The sequence below is a fragment of the Dreissena polymorpha genome, chromosome 6 (genome assembly GCF_020536995.1).
Source record: "Dreissena polymorpha isolate Duluth1 chromosome 6, UMN_Dpol_1.0, whole genome shotgun sequence".
Lineage (NCBI taxonomy): Eukaryota > Metazoa > Mollusca > Bivalvia > Myida > Dreissenidae > Dreissena > Dreissena polymorpha.
This window is the reverse complement of record NC_068360.1, coordinates 22,812,452-22,828,823: the sequence shown is the minus strand read 5'-3', so window position 1 is coordinate 22,828,823 and position 16,372 is coordinate 22,812,452. Positions and strand designations below refer to the sequence as shown.

General features: G+C 37.4%; 1 pseudogene; it reads right to left on the bottom strand.

Moving 5' to 3' along the window:
- The window catches only part of LOC127835510 (Na(+)/citrate cotransporter-like), a 15,389-nt pseudogene extending 8,125 nt beyond the window's left edge, over window positions 1–7,264 (bottom strand).
- Between the last annotated feature and the right edge of the window lie 9,108 nt (window positions 7,265–16,372).

The following is a 16,372-nucleotide window of genomic DNA, read 5'->3' as shown; positions in this document are numbered from 1 at the left end:
GCTTGTTTACATATTAGTTGAGCGTTTATAATAGGACTGGAAACGTATTTCATCACTGTTTCCAATAGATAAGAAAAATATTCGTACGAATGCGTGTAATAGTACCCAAATCGAAAGACATTCATAAACTGAAGAAGTCATACGTTAAAGACATTTATTACCATTAGTAGATTCAATTTAGGACATTAATCAATTAGTTGTCGCATGTATAAGACAACCATAACAATAAGTTGTCTAAATTTAAGAAATACTTACCAATAAGTTGTCCCAACTTAAAAACGTTCATGGCGAAAGGTTTTCTCAAGTTCGGAAAATTCATGTCGATAAGTTGTCATATGTTTAAGTTTAAGAAATTCGTGACGATATGAAGTCAACAATTTAAAAAAAATCTGAAAAGATGGCGCCTTTATTTTAAGGCACTAACAATTATGCTGTCTTGAAGTTTAAGGCTATTATGAGAACAAATTATTTCAAGTTTTATATTAAATCAATGTTTTAATGGCAACACAAAGCTTATCATCCTTCTTGAAAACCTATTGATCTTACGGAATATTGTCGAAGTCTGGACCATCCTTTTGAGATTCGTGCTGCGCGTTTCCGTATTCAACAGCTACTTCTTTGTCTCTAACATTACTTTCATCTTTCCCCTGAATCTCGTCCAGTTCTAGTCCGTCACTTTTATGCACTGCAAATGTAAATGCTTATACTTACCATATGCAAATAAAAAGTGAATACAAATGTGATTTCCAAAGCAACAGCATCACTTAATTGTCAAACAGTTCTGTTTGTTAACTGTTAACAACATTTAACGAACTCAAACTAACGTAGACGTAGTAAAAATCCAATTATCCTTGCAATTCGTGTACCCCTTAGAGTTACAAATGGCATTTTCATTTCAGTTCGTGCACCCTTAGTACCCATAGTTGTTGTACCCATCGTTATTACAAATGTAATTGTTCTTACAGTTCTTGTACATATCTTCCGTTTCCTTGAGCTGTAGCAGGATGGCGTTGGCGATGGGAGCCATCATGGCGGTTGTAGCTGTGTTGCTGATCCACATAGACAGAAACCACGTGGGGAGCATCAGTCCAGCCATGATCCTGCAATAGTGCAATTATAACATCCACATGGAAAGTAACCACATGGGGAGCAGCAGTCCATCAAAAATCCTGAACGAGATTTGTTAAATCATCCACTTGTATATAAACCACGTGGTGAGCATCAGTTCAACCATAATCCCGACGCACTGCAGTTCAAGAATAAATATGGACAGGAACCAAGCGGATGTACCCGTCCAATAATGATCCAGAAAGAGTGGTGTTTATAATACATATGGGCATGAACTACGTGAGGACGATACGTTCAACAATTATCCTGAAACAACATGGAATTATCCACGCCCATAGCAAGCACGTAGAGACATCCATCCTACAAATACCCCGGAACCGAGTCAATCGATGATCCAGTTGCACATGAACCATGTGGGACGGATCAGCCTTACCATCATAATGAAATAGAGCTCTGAAATGATCCACGTGTACACGAACTGTGTTGGTAACATCTGCACAGCCATGATCATAGCTCAGAGCTGTTAACGGAAATAAACCATGTGAGGATTATCAGCCCTACCATGAACTAAAGCAGTTCAGTGATCCACGTGTACATAAACCACGGGGGTAGCAAGTGGGTAGCATCTGCCTGTCGTGATCATGAACCATAACAGTTCAATATTTCGTATGGACAAAATCATACGGGGAGCATCATACCTACCGTGAACCTAAAACTGAGGAATGGAATTGGGATGATAGGTAAAACTTTCTTAAATATAAGCAATGCTGGATCGACCGAACAATCGATTCATAAACCTCAGGCATTGGATCCATGAGTGATGAACAATTGACACAATAATAACCATACCTATGCAAATTGTCAAAATTTACTCTAAGACATTTACCGTAACGCAATGACAAGTCGTCAGGCAAAATTAAAAAGGAGGGACATTCAGTTAGTAACACGATTAAGAGACATGGCTATTTTTTCTATTCGTTGTGATGTTCAGTTCGTATAATATGCAAACACGAATTATTTTTTTTGGAAGAACGAAAATTCCTCCTTTTCGGTATTAATTAAAAAATACCTAGATTGATTCTGTCTTCAATAAATATATTCAGAAATCGTTAGTTATATTTATTTATTAATATACATAACTGTCTGTGTTGTTAATTTTGCCAATATTCTCAAATGTAGCACAGATTATCGCAAACATAAATTCAGGACAGTTTATAGTTTAGGACTGCCTTTTCTATTTTGTTACTGCCCTTGATTTTTATCCACTGTGTTTCCTCTCTTGTATTTGGATTGAGAAATGTTCACCATGTCATAAACAAACACATTTCTTCTGTTGTCGAGTGGTGACATTATTTACTTTTTTTACTGATATCTTATTAAAAGCAAAATATATTTAACTGTTAATTATCATTCCTTTGCGTTGCCTTAGTCGTTTTTGGCCAATGTGATCTCCTGAAAATGCATGGAAGGTATTGAAGGTATTAGATGGATGGAATGATTAAACCCAGTTTTAGTGTATTTTTAATCCAATTGTTTGCATAGCGTTGAATTATCCGCAATTATGATTTCCAGTTTGAAACTTAACTTAGAAATGTACAGCGATGTATGACCTACATATATGGTATAATAAATACGCACATTAAATTGCATTCCAAACATTAACAAACAAACATGTAAAATGTGATAGTAGTTAGGCTTAATTTTCTCAAAATATTTGTTTCAACTAGCCCGATTTACCGAAACTTTTGTTACTGATCCTTACCTTTATATTATTTTGATAGTTCATTTTGAGTTTTCGACATTCGCGTAAGTATCGGTCATATACAAAGTAAGATAAGTTGCAAAACGATTTGAAATATCATAGAAAATAGTAATTCAATACGTGAATGTGTGTAAAGAAAAAACACTTTCATTTAATGTTTAAAATATAGCATAAAGCAATAATTCAATAGTGATCAGTGTTCTTATATTTGTTATATATGCGGTCACATGCTTTACGAAGTTCAACTGCATAACAACAAAAAACGAAACGATGGATTGGATGATTAGAGCTCAGACGGCGGTTTCCATAACGAAACATTAAGTAAATGGAACATAAGCGGAACACATCTTTAAAGTGCATAAACATCGAGCAATTTAGGCTGTTATGCGTAATCTAAATTCAGTCCATTGCATAGTGTCGTTAACCGAGATTATAAGAACGCAGTGATTGTGTGGATCGAGTGGGGAGGCCATTACATAGTGTCGTTAACCGAGATTATAAGAACGCAGTGTTTGTGTGGATCGAGTGGGGAGACCATTACATAGTGTCGTTAACCGAGATTATAAGAACGCAGTGATTGTGTGGATCGAGTCTGTGACCTCACGAGCGCTAAAAGTAAGCCGTATTCTCTACGACAGGGTGGACTGAGGTTCGAATGCAATCAAGGGCTATCAAATGTCCCCATTTTAAAAGATCATTCAATACATTCGTGCATATCATCATGGATGTGTTAACAACTTATTGTAATTATTTACAATGATTTATATTGATCTTTTTTATTTAGTTTTTGCTCAATCTAATATCAGGAGGGTGTCTAACGTGCAACGCGTCTGTTAAACAGACGATAATAAGTATACATGTTTATCGTTTGATTTCGTTTCCTGCAAATGTTGAATCGGGGCGTAACTCAATGTATTTAACGCATATTAATAGTGAAATCTATTCAGTCGTGAATGCCACGAGCAATTAATCCTTTGCTCGTGAATTGAGTTCAATTTAACGTTTGGTTAATGTCCCCCACGCACATTGCGCGACCTTCACGTAGTACAATAAACAGTTTTTATGAAAACGCTCAATTTACCATTTCGTTTCCGCTCCCACGAACATGAGGATCCGGAGCGCGATTCTCTTGTGGATGTTCCAGTGCTCGATAGCGGCTGCGACAATCAGACCCCCGACAAACAACATGTTGGTGTCCTGAAACAGCACGGTGTGATTACACGGGTCGTGCTCTGAGAAAACTGGGCATAATGCTTGTGCGTAAAATGTCGTCCCAGATTAGCCTGTGCAGTCCGCACACGGTAATCAGGGACGACACTTTCCGCTTGTATGACATTTTTCGTAAAAATGAAGTATCTTCTTAGCATAAATCCAATTCAGGCGGAAAGTGTCGTCCCTGATTACCGTGTGCGGACTGAAAAGGCTAATCTGGGATGACACTTTACGCGCATGTATTATGCCCAGTTTTCTCAGAACACGACTCACATGTTTGTCGCTTTTGTTTGCCAATTTTATTTTTATTGAATTCAATAACAACAGCAAACGCAAGACAACGTGTTATATTACTCAATTGAGGTCAAACTGCGGCGGCCATCACTTAACAAGGATGATGGACTCGAGCTACCCCGGGTGTATGACAGTCTCCTCGTATCACGTGACCCTTCACCGGTCATGTGACTGTTACGTCAGTGAACCAGTGATCAGCTGATGAAGAATATGTGATATCTTCGAAAATGCCAAGGTAAATAAACCGGCTCTGAGTCCAAGAATTCACTCAATCATGCATCAACCAGAGAAGAGAAACCTACATGAACCTTTTCTTTACTGTTTTACTTTACACCTGTAACTAAGGTATTTAGGCGGGGTGAATATAATGTTTACATTCATGTATTCTTGTGCGGTGTCTTTGACCGAAAGCACTCCGACGATCGGGAAGAGGAACACAGGAATCAGTGACGTCACAGCGATAGGAAACGCTTCTGTGAGCCAGAATATCGCCAAAAGTAAACGCAGTAAGCACATTTTGCCACCTGAAACGAGGAAACATTACATTAGTTCTATAGGTTTCCACGCAATATGTGTGGTTTAAACTCGTTTTGCCTCTACGCGATCAGGGTTCGCTAAACTTAAGGTTTGTTAGTGATCATCATATCTGCCAGGTGAGGTTTCAACGGAGTTACTCGATGCTTTTTTTTCCAGCATTCGCATCACAAGACTACACCTACATTGTTATTAAAATGAAATAAGTGAATTTGTTGCGGGCCCATCAAAATAATAATATAAACGGTTTTGCACTCGTCTTGTTATCATCAGTAATTGTTCACCGTGAACAACACCATCTTAATCGACATCATCAACACCACACCGAATACATATTAATTGGAAAAAAATATTATTACTCGGTATATAATCAGTTGTCAGTCTATGATACGCACTTCATCTCGTTACATGTCATTAGGATATGCACCAATGAATACATGAAAACATAATAAAGATATGACATATAGGTTGTTTTTTTAACACGGGCTACCGGGTTTAACTCGTGATCTGCATAAAAAAGTATCAAATTAACGCTTGGTACATTCACCTATTAAGATGTAGATCCTACCTGGATCCGTTTGTTGATGAGGTAAAATTATACATGTATTAATTACTTGTGTTCTCTAAACAAATGTTCTTTATTTATGAGAAGAAAGTAAAGAATCTTGTTATGAGATTATTTTCTCGACATGTGTGCAGGGATTTAATGGATGATCCCTCAAAAATCCACGGTATGTTTTAGGATTGGCGACTACTGTGGGATCGTTGAGCGAAAGCGGAACACTCGAAACTTATATGTAGCGGCAAAAAAGCTGAATCAAATGTCGTCCAAAAAAGCTGAATCAAAACCTGTGAACTTAAAACATGTCCTTTTTTATGTCATATCACATGTTTTTTTTTTGTATTTCTTAAATGTATGTACCTAATAATTATCTTTGAGAAAGATTTGTATGTTGGGATACTTGTTTGCAAAATGTGTACTTAATGTTTCCCTTAAATAGATTAAGTTGAATTTAAACGAGACAAGCATTACATTTGTTTCGTAATTAAAGGCCACCGGCCCAAAATAAAATATACAGGCATATCACATTATACATACATGAGCTGTGAATTGTTTTATGTTTATGATTTCGCATTAATAAATATATGAATACTGCTATTTCTTCAATTTTAGATCATTTTTCGTTTTTACCAGATTAATAAAATCGATTTCTCCTCTGTTTCCTCTTTTCCAGGAAAAAAATGTGCATGTTACGTTCTTCGTTAAATTTAGAACAATGCAATCATACATGAAATTCGTTTTCAATGACAACAGTTTGTTTTACATTTAGACAATGTATACAATATATATTATCATGTTCTATACCAACATGTCGTCCAGTTTTAATAAGAAACCTGTGGTTGAAACAGCTAAATCGTGCAAGTGCTTATCTATAGTAGAATGGTATTTTAAGCGAAATATGCTTTTCTAGTTCAAGTAATGATTGATACAATCTACATCTATATGTTTCACATCTAGACGAGTCGAAATAACTCCCTGACTATTTTTGCGTGTTACAACAAATAAGGCGATCTTTAAAAAGTTGTAAAAATATTAAATAACAGATTTTCAACAGAAGTAGCCTAATTGGTCTTCCCGATTTCATCCTTGCGTTTCAACATTATATAGAACAGTTTTTGGGATATCTATGAAATGGCTTGTGAATAAGTTTACACCAGACTTTAACACAATTGAGATGATAGTCTACACATAATTCTAATTTATATTCTTAATTTAAATTCTAATTTGATTTGTATCAACCCTATGTTCATACAATTGAAGATTTATTTACGCTTTTGTATGCACACTACAGTGATGCTTCTGCAAAAATAGACATTCAAGTTCTATGTTGAACACAATGGACTGAATGGAGTGTAAACATTTAGAGTATCGATTGTTAGTTATTTATAGCCTGCAACGTAAAAGAAGAGATCACGCGCTTCGTTGTGTCCTGATCGCACAACATAAGAATTGGTCAAGAATCTAAGAGTTGTTTTGTGTTGGGACAGATTGTTTGGAAAATGTTTAAATAGTTTTCAAATGATCAGGTTTGCTAGAAAGATTACGGTATAAATATATAAAAAAAATCTTATCTTATAAACATTTGTTGACAAGCTTCGTTGAAAAGTTTTGAATATTAGCTTTTCATTTACAAAAAAAAACCAACACGCAAACAAGGCAAAACTATTTGTATTCAGTCATAACGTAGGTATGTTGACATTACTTACCGGTCCGCCACCGTCAACTAACAGAAACGGCAAAAGTACAATCGGCGTTAACGTCACTATTAGTATGTCCTTGATGTGCAGTAAATCCCTCAGCGCGTTTACAAAGCTAGCTCTATATGCCACCATGATTTACTCGTACGTTCGGTTAGAAGGCGCTGATTAATTAACGCAAATGTGATACTTAGAAGAAAAAGGTAGACTCTATTTACTAAGAAAAATATGACAAACAAAAGTTTATTTATTTATTGAAACAATAGCCATGCATAGTTTTGCTTGAAATTTAACTGTATGCACTGAATGCTCATTCGATTTGTCAAGTTTCACACTGCACAATATTAACAGCTGTTACGCCTCACAACTGTAATAAAAATTGACCGTCTTTATCTGTATGTATATACTTAAAAATTGTCATCCACGGGAGGTGCTATCCATTAAACATATTAAACACTAAGCTATAGACGTTGAACAAACATATACCAACGTGCTTATTAATTATTAATAAGATTTAATGTGTCGACTTTATTAATAAAAATAAGATGCGTAAGCATCAACACTTTTGGTCCAACGAATGAAAAACAGTTGTTTAGCTGTAAATAAGCACCAATCTTATGAATATCCGATCGCTCGTGAATGACATCCGTTTGGAGCATGTGCAATATACTATGAGTGTTAACGAATAAACACACACACGCACGCACCCACACATCCACCCATAAACACACACACGCACTCACACACAGGCAAGCTTATTGTAAAATAGCCGTACCTCGAGACAAATGTACTTATACTTTATATATTTAACAAAACACATTAACAGAACTGTGCATATTGCAGTAAATAGAAAAAAAAACGTGTAATCAAACCAACACATGTGACTATCCACATTCGAATTATTATCGTATGATGCTAATAAATTCTTACTTATGACAGAATACACAAATTAACCGTTTGGTTTAGTTAAAAATAAAGGACGGTCGATTTGGTTACAGGCAAAAAGCCACCGTGCATATATTACCACCGTTTCAAAGCTAAACCCTCAACAATGTAGATCATTAGTTCCTCAAGAGAACGAAAGCACATGGCTTTAAAACGAGATAAAGGCTATTGTGTACTAACTTCCGCGTTCAATGAACGTCAGTTTTAAAAGAAGAGTGCCGAAACCATTTCTCATTTTATCTTTTGAATAGCGTATGGTCGCCATAGCTATTGCAGTGACAAACAGACACACACACACACACGCACGCACGCACGCACGCGCGCACACACACACACACACACACACACACACACACACACACACACACACACACACACACACACACACACACACACACACACACACACACACACACACACACACACACACACACACACACACACACACACACACACACACACACACACACACACACACACACACGCACGCACGCACGCACGCACGCACGCACGCACGCACGCACGCACGCACGCAAGCACGCACGCACGCACGCACACACACACACACATACGTGCAAATGGTGCCAAGTCACTACACTACATTTTCTCCCGGAAACCCACTACCACTAGATCTAGCTATGCCAGCGATTTAATATTTGGAAATATTATGTCAAATGGGCTGCTTTACTGAACGATGATTTTATTATTTCATTTTAATGTATTTTAACAAACTTATATTTTACCATGTTGCCCACTACATACACGCTTCTGAAAAAAATACCGGGTGAATCACTACATTTATACACACTAGTTTGTCACTACATGTACACTCACAATTTCCCAGACAACTCACTACTTGAAATAATCTCAAAATATAACTACTGGACGCTATGGTTTTTAAGCAATACTTATTTGATTGATCAGGCAAACAAAGCCATTTATACACGCACTTGTTCAAAATCTCGATATTCGATGAAGTATAATTAGTAGATATACAGCTTGTTGTCAAACCGTTCCGATCCGAATACTTAATTCCTCGGGCTCACTGTCACTAATCAGAGCTACGAATGAGCTACGATTGAATCGGCTACGAATGACTATGAAATTGTCACAATTCGTAGGCCGCTACAAGTTCAGTACGGAGCACAACGATGTGAGTACGGATTTCGACGAATCTACCATCAAAATGTTGGAAAACGAACAAGGAAAGGTACGGACTGCTACTGATCGACGCGATTTAGTACGGAGCGCCACCAATCGGTACGATCAAACTACGAATCCGCTACGGTCTGGTACGATTACGTACGATGCTACGCGAATCAGTACGATCTAACTACGGACCCGTTTCGGTCTTGTACGGGTAAATACGAACCAGAACGGTCCGCTACGAAGCAGTGGGAATTGCGACGGACTGTTACGGACAGTTAGAAACGAACTACGATTGAACATTGCGACCACAGTCTCATGTATTGTCATACACAAAATGCCTCCCAAAAAGAGAACATCAAAGTCTCGTTTTGGCCGAGAGCGGGTCGTCTTAAAAGCCAGTCTCTTATCCACCACCTCCGATAAAGTATGTAATTATTGATGTATAAATATAGATTATGCTTAGGAAAGTATGATTAGTTTTGTATTTTATTATGTCGGCTATTAATTTAACAAGTATTAATTCACGTAAAAATTAGAGCAAGATTCAAAAGGCATATAAGGCAGTGACTGCAAATAAAATAAATGTATTACTAGTAAGTTCAAATTCTAATATTTTCTAAATACGCAACCTTTAGCACAAAGCTATACTAGTTATACGATATTGAATCATTATTACCTCTGTGCATATCGTCAAGCAGCTCGACTACGGCCTCTGCATTTTGTGCCATATCAATAGCCAAGTGTAACAAATTTATCGCAAACGCAATTTGCTGGCGGTTCATGATTGTTAACTTAACAAATGCGTGTACGGTTGATTTATTTTCAATGATGTATTTCAGTAGCAATTGTAGTGGACCGTACATGTCCGTACTGTTTCGTGCTGAAATGTAGTACATCGTACAAGATCGTGCAAATTCCTGCCTATCCGTAGTACAACGTACTAGAACCGTGGCTTTCCGTAGTTTATCCGTGGAATAATGGTAGCTAATACGTAGCGTAACCGTACCGCTCCGTAGTTCTTCGTCTTAATCCGTAGAAATTCTTGAACATCTTTGGGCCTACGAAAAGGTACGGACGACTACGGTGTCGTTACGAACTAGTACGGATCAGTACGGTTTAGTACTGCTACGGATACGCTACGGTCGATAAATTCGAAGCAATTTTTTGAACATGTTCAAAATTTGTCAAGAGTCGCTACAGACATCAAAAAACTACTACGACTGATCACGGATTAAGTACGGAGAGCCACGGTCCAGTAAGGATAGCTACGAACTGTGCCAAAAAGTATTCGTAGCTCGTTCGTAGCTCTAATTCGTGACAGCGTGACCGAGGCATAAATAAGAATTTTTGTATGAAACAATCATAACTGCAATACAAGTCTAGCTTTGATCACGACTATATATATATATATATATATATATATATATATATATATATATATATATATATATATATATATATATATATATATATTTATTTACTTCCAGTTTGTGGATGATGTGTGGGGCTTATGGACGCATGGTATCGAGACACGTAAACTTTCAGCACACAAGGAAATGAAATCAACACTCGCATTAAACTCGAGCTCCGCTATTCTTCGGAAAAACTCGAGTTCCTGGACACGGTGACATCAATACAAAACGGGCGCCTTCAAACCGACCTATATACTAAACCTACTGATAAACATCTGTACCTACACAGGGATTCTTCGCACCCGGATTCTACAAAAAAAGCGATACCATATGGTCTGGGTGTGCTTTCAAAACGAATTCGTTCAGAGGAGGCTGCCTACCGGAAGCACAGACAGGCGGTGAAAGCACAGCTCGTATACCGTGGATATGACGGAGAGTTTGTAGTGACCGAATTAATAAAGGTTAACAATAAAAAGAGAGAGGACCTTCTACGCGAAAAGAAAAACTTGGAACATAATACGAGGATTCCGCTCGTGATTACGTTTTCGCGCGCACTACCGAACATAGGCCGTATCATCCGCAGACATCTACACACGCTGCACACGTCTGATCGAATAAAGGAAGTGTTCCTGGATGTCCTTCCGGAAGCCCAACATGAGCGGGCCCTGTGGGGCGCAGAGGTGCGCCACTTGCCCGTACATGATGACGGCGGACTACTTCACAGATCCCAGCGGCAGAAAGTACAGCGTGAGAAACAATGTTGATTGCAAATCATCCAATGTTGTGAACGCGGTCAACTGTCGTCGCTGTCGCAAGTACGTGTATGTGGGAGAGACCGGCGGAACTCTGTACCAGCGACATCTGTTGAATCTGTCGCGTATTCGCACACAGCAGTGACCCGGTAGCTGAACATTTCTTCACAGACGGACACTCCATGGATGATTTTCAAATAGTGGGACTTGAAAAACTAAACGGGTCGGACGAGTATCGCAAGACCATTGAGCAATTATGCAAGGCAAAACTAAGGACATACCGACCATATGGCATCAACGTGCAAGAATAAGAAGACATGAAAGGGCGCGAAAACAACGTTGACGCCGGAAATGCACGACGTCATATCCGTACATATTTGAAACATCTTGAAATAAAAAATGGCCGCTGATGAAGACCGTAAGGTCGAAAGCTTCGGCATAAAATAAATACAGCGTTTTGTTTAAATAAACAAGAGACTTTGTTATACATCGCTTTAATTGTTGTTTGTGTAGAAAAGTATGATCCGACAACATTGATCTGGCATTCATTTGCTTTTGTCGGTGAGTCGTGAATTACCAATATACTTGTGTAACTTAATGTACTTGATTAAAGCTCATACATGTATACAGTCATACTTATTAGTAAGTAAGCCAAGCGGTCACGCATTTGCTTGCAGAGCTAAAGATCTTCATTTCGAGCCTCATTTTCTTCAATTGTTTTTTTTTCGCAACTAAATGTTCTTCTTAAAATACTTTTATTATAAAAATATTTGATGTACATCATATATTGATAATCCTTGTGTTTGTTTCTTTAATCCAAAGTTTAGTTAGTTAACGATCATTTTGGCACCACAATATGAAATAACAACACCCCGATCAGAGATCTTTTAATTTGCATTTGTTTGATGCCTATCCTTATCCTATGTGTTATAACTTGTCATGCGCGACTCAATTATGTATAAAGATTTTGATAAGATAACACTAATTTGCAAACTTCTCAGCACAAATCTGTAAATTTTACAAAACAATTTGAGTAAAATATGTGTTTAAAATGAACATTGAATTCCGATTTTAGAACGAAAATGAATGGGCATATTTTATTCAAAATGTATGGTTATTTTCACCTATTTTAGCAACATTTATATTTTGCTTTGTGAATTGTTGTAGATTAATAATTGTATGCATGCCTCGACATAAAATGTTGGTTTATGGTGACCATGCAGACACAAATTCTTTCCCAAAAAGTGTGTTAATTGTTACTATTAACACAGTTGCGATCTTTATTTTAAAATGAAATCTTAAGCAGGGGAAATGCCATGAATGAAAGATCGGGAAAAAAGGTATTCCATCCCTCATAATCATTGCGTGTAATATCGTGTTATTCCGGAGTATGTTTGAGAGCCATGGACATCACAAACAAAGCAATACTAATTCGTCTTCATGACGTTCTGTTTGAGAAGTTGATGTCCATCGCATACAGCCGTCTACCGATGTAAGGCGAACTAACGATCTTATTATGAATCAATGGTAAGCGTTTTTTTATTGATTATTCTTTTATTCAATCGACATACGTAGCAAACGATATAATCATGTTTCGTGTCTTATTACTGTTCACTGAATTTCAAATTATTTACCGTAATAGTTTTTATCATTAAAATGCGTGTGAAGACATATTTTATTGTAATTCACGTTGTAAAAAGCTGCATAGCAGATCTCCCGATAAGTCGTTCTGCCAGCTTAAACAAACCGACGCATTCACTTAAAATTTTGCAAAACGTTGTTAAATGTTAAAATCAACACATGTTATACCACGCTGTATGGAGAATAAGGTAGACACCCACTGTATGTACATATATATGTTCGTATTATACAATATTGGCTTAAAGTTGTTAATAGTGACAATATTATCATGCAAACTGTGTATAACCAAGCAATCAATGTTTGTAATAAACGGTATAAAATTGGGTATCTAATGTAAAAAAAGTTGTTAAATGATTATGGATTTTCTTATACATTCGAAAATGCAAATTCGGTTAGTACAATTTTGTTTTTCTGTGAATTAAAATGTAGAATTATAAATACATTTTAACAAGAATGGTTTGGCAATATGAATAATAGTTCAGTTTTAGATATGTATAGGGTACTCAACACATCTCTTGAATATGAAACGTACTGAGATTTACTGGAAAAATAGAGAATTTCACTATATTACTGCCAAAACGTTTGCGTACATACATAGCCCAATGTAGTAACTTCCAAAGTTTTATGCCAGTGTAGTGACTTGCCTAGTGTGTATGCTAATTTCATGACTTACATAGTGTGTGTGCCACTGTAGTGACTTGCGTAGTTTGTATGCCAATGTAGTAACTAACTAAGTTTGTATGCCAGTGTAGTGACTCGCCTAGTTTGCATGCCAATTGCATGACTAACATAGTGTGTTTGCCACTGTAGTGACTTGTATAGTGTTATGCCAATGTAGTAACTTCAACAGAGTTATGCCAGTGTAGTGACTTGCCTAGTGTGTATCATTGCATGCCAATTGCATGACTAACATAGTGTGTTTGCCACTGTAGTGACTTGTATAGTGTTATGCCAATGTAGTAACTTCAACAGAGTTATGCCAGTGTAGTGACTTGCCTAGTGTGTATCATTGCATGCCAATTTCATGACTTGCATTATGCGTGTGCCACTGTAGTGACTTGCATAGTTTTATGCCAATATAGTAACTTCCAAAGTTGTATGCCAGTGTAGTGACTTTCCTAGTGTGTATGCCAATTTTATGACGTACTTAGTGTGCTTGCCAGTGTAGTGATTTGCATAGTTTGTATGCCAATGTAGTAACTTTCATAGCTTTTATGCAATTAAAGTGACTTGACTAGTGTGTATGCCAATGAAGTAACTAACGTAGTTTGTTATGCCAGTGTAGTGACTTGCCTAGTGTGTATGCCAATTTCATTACTTACATAGTGTATGTGCCACTGTAGTGACTTGCATAATTTGTATGCCAATGTAGTAACTTCCAAAGTTTTATGCCAGTGTTATGACTCGCCTAGTGTGTATACCAATTTCATGACTTACATAGTGTTTGTGTCACTGTAGTGACTTGCATAGTTTATGCGAGTGAAGTACGTGTAACTAACTTAGTTAGTATGCCAATGTAGTGACTTGCCTGGTGTTTATAACTGCATGTCAATTTCATGACTTACATAGTGTGTGTGCCACTGTAAAGACTTGCATAGTTTTATGCCAATTTAGTAACTTTCAAAGTTTTATGTCAGTGTAGTGACTTGCCTTGTGTGTATGCCAATTTCATGACGTACATAGTGTGTGTGTCCTTGTAGTGCTTTGCATACATGTAGTTTGTATGCCAATGTAGTAACTTTCATTGTTTTTATGTCAGTGTAGTGACTTGCCTAGTGTGTATGCCAATTTCATGACTTACATAGTGTATGTGCCTCTGTAGTGACTTGTATAGTGTGTATGCCAATATAGTAACTTCCAAAGATTTATGCCAGTGCAGTGACTTGCCTAGTGTGTATCACTGCATGCCAATTTCATTACTTACATAGTGTGTGTGCCACTGTAGTGACTTGTATAGTTTTATGCTAATGAAATAACTTTCAAAGTTGTATGCCAGTGTAGCGACTTGCCTAGTGTGTATGCCAATTTTATGACTTACATGTGTGTGTATTACATACGCAGGCGATAGTATTAATTATGTTCGCAATAAAATTACGAGCGCACGCTTTAGTTACTAAATGAGACCGATATAGCTATTACGTGCGCATGCGATAGCTGTTACATGTGCACGCAATAGTGATAACGTGCGCAATAATATAACCCACCGCTATTAAATGCATACACACATTGACAAGAGCTGTGATGTAATCTGTTTGTTAGGAGTTCTTTTAAACTAACAGCGGTGACGAAAACCACTGGGACCGCCTTGCGCAGACGCCGTACCTTTTCCGCATAGTTTGCACTATCTGAGGGCAATATGATTTAAAATCACGTAATTAACATATGCATTTGCAATGTTGATAAGCAAGCTTTTAACAGACGCTTAATTTATCCTTATGTATGTTGGTTTGGTGGCTGCTTTCTGACATCTTATTGGCGTAAAAGCAGGTTTGAAGGACGCAACACAACACGCCGATGGCTCCGACCCTAAACGTTTTCTAGCGCGTCTATACAGCGCCTGCAGAGATAACGATGTCAAAGATGTGTTTCTACGGCGTTAAATACGCACTCTCTTCAGTGCCTCTTGGAAAAGTCATATTTTATTATTTTGAAAGGCGACCCTATTTGAAATAAGGTCAAAGTAATCGCGCCCACATGGCTTTCTGTGCCTAGTCACTGCGCCAAACGTTGCCGACGACTGCATAACGAGCACCTTTGCGTTCTGTGTATATCTTGGAGGTCGTAAGTGCGCCATACAGAGACCGATGTGCTGGAACTGGGATTTAATGGTGCATTGACATTAAGAGAGCTATTTCATTAGTGATAGTAAATACGCGAGTAGGAGATAGTTATCGCGTGCACACACTTAAGTTATTATGTGCGTTACGCTATTATAACATGCGCTCTTGATTACATACGCAGGCGATAGTGTTGATCGTGTTCGCAATAAAATTATGAGAGCACGCTATAGTTACTATGTGAGAATGATATAACTAATACGTGCGCATGCGATAGCTATTACGTGTGCACGTAAGAGTGATAACGTTCGCATGCGATAGCTATTAGGTGCACACGCGATAGCTGATCAATGAGAATAGGTGTCTGATTATTCGTTAATTTTTACTTAAGCTTTTGAAGTATTTATAAAATGCTTGCTTATCACATAGGGTACGATTTTATTAACAAAAGATTTAACTTCATAATTGTTAAGAATTGTTAATGTGACACTTCTAGTGCACAGAACATCATTTGCAGTAGTACATCGTTTTGAATGAAATATATATCTCGAAAAAATCGATTATCAT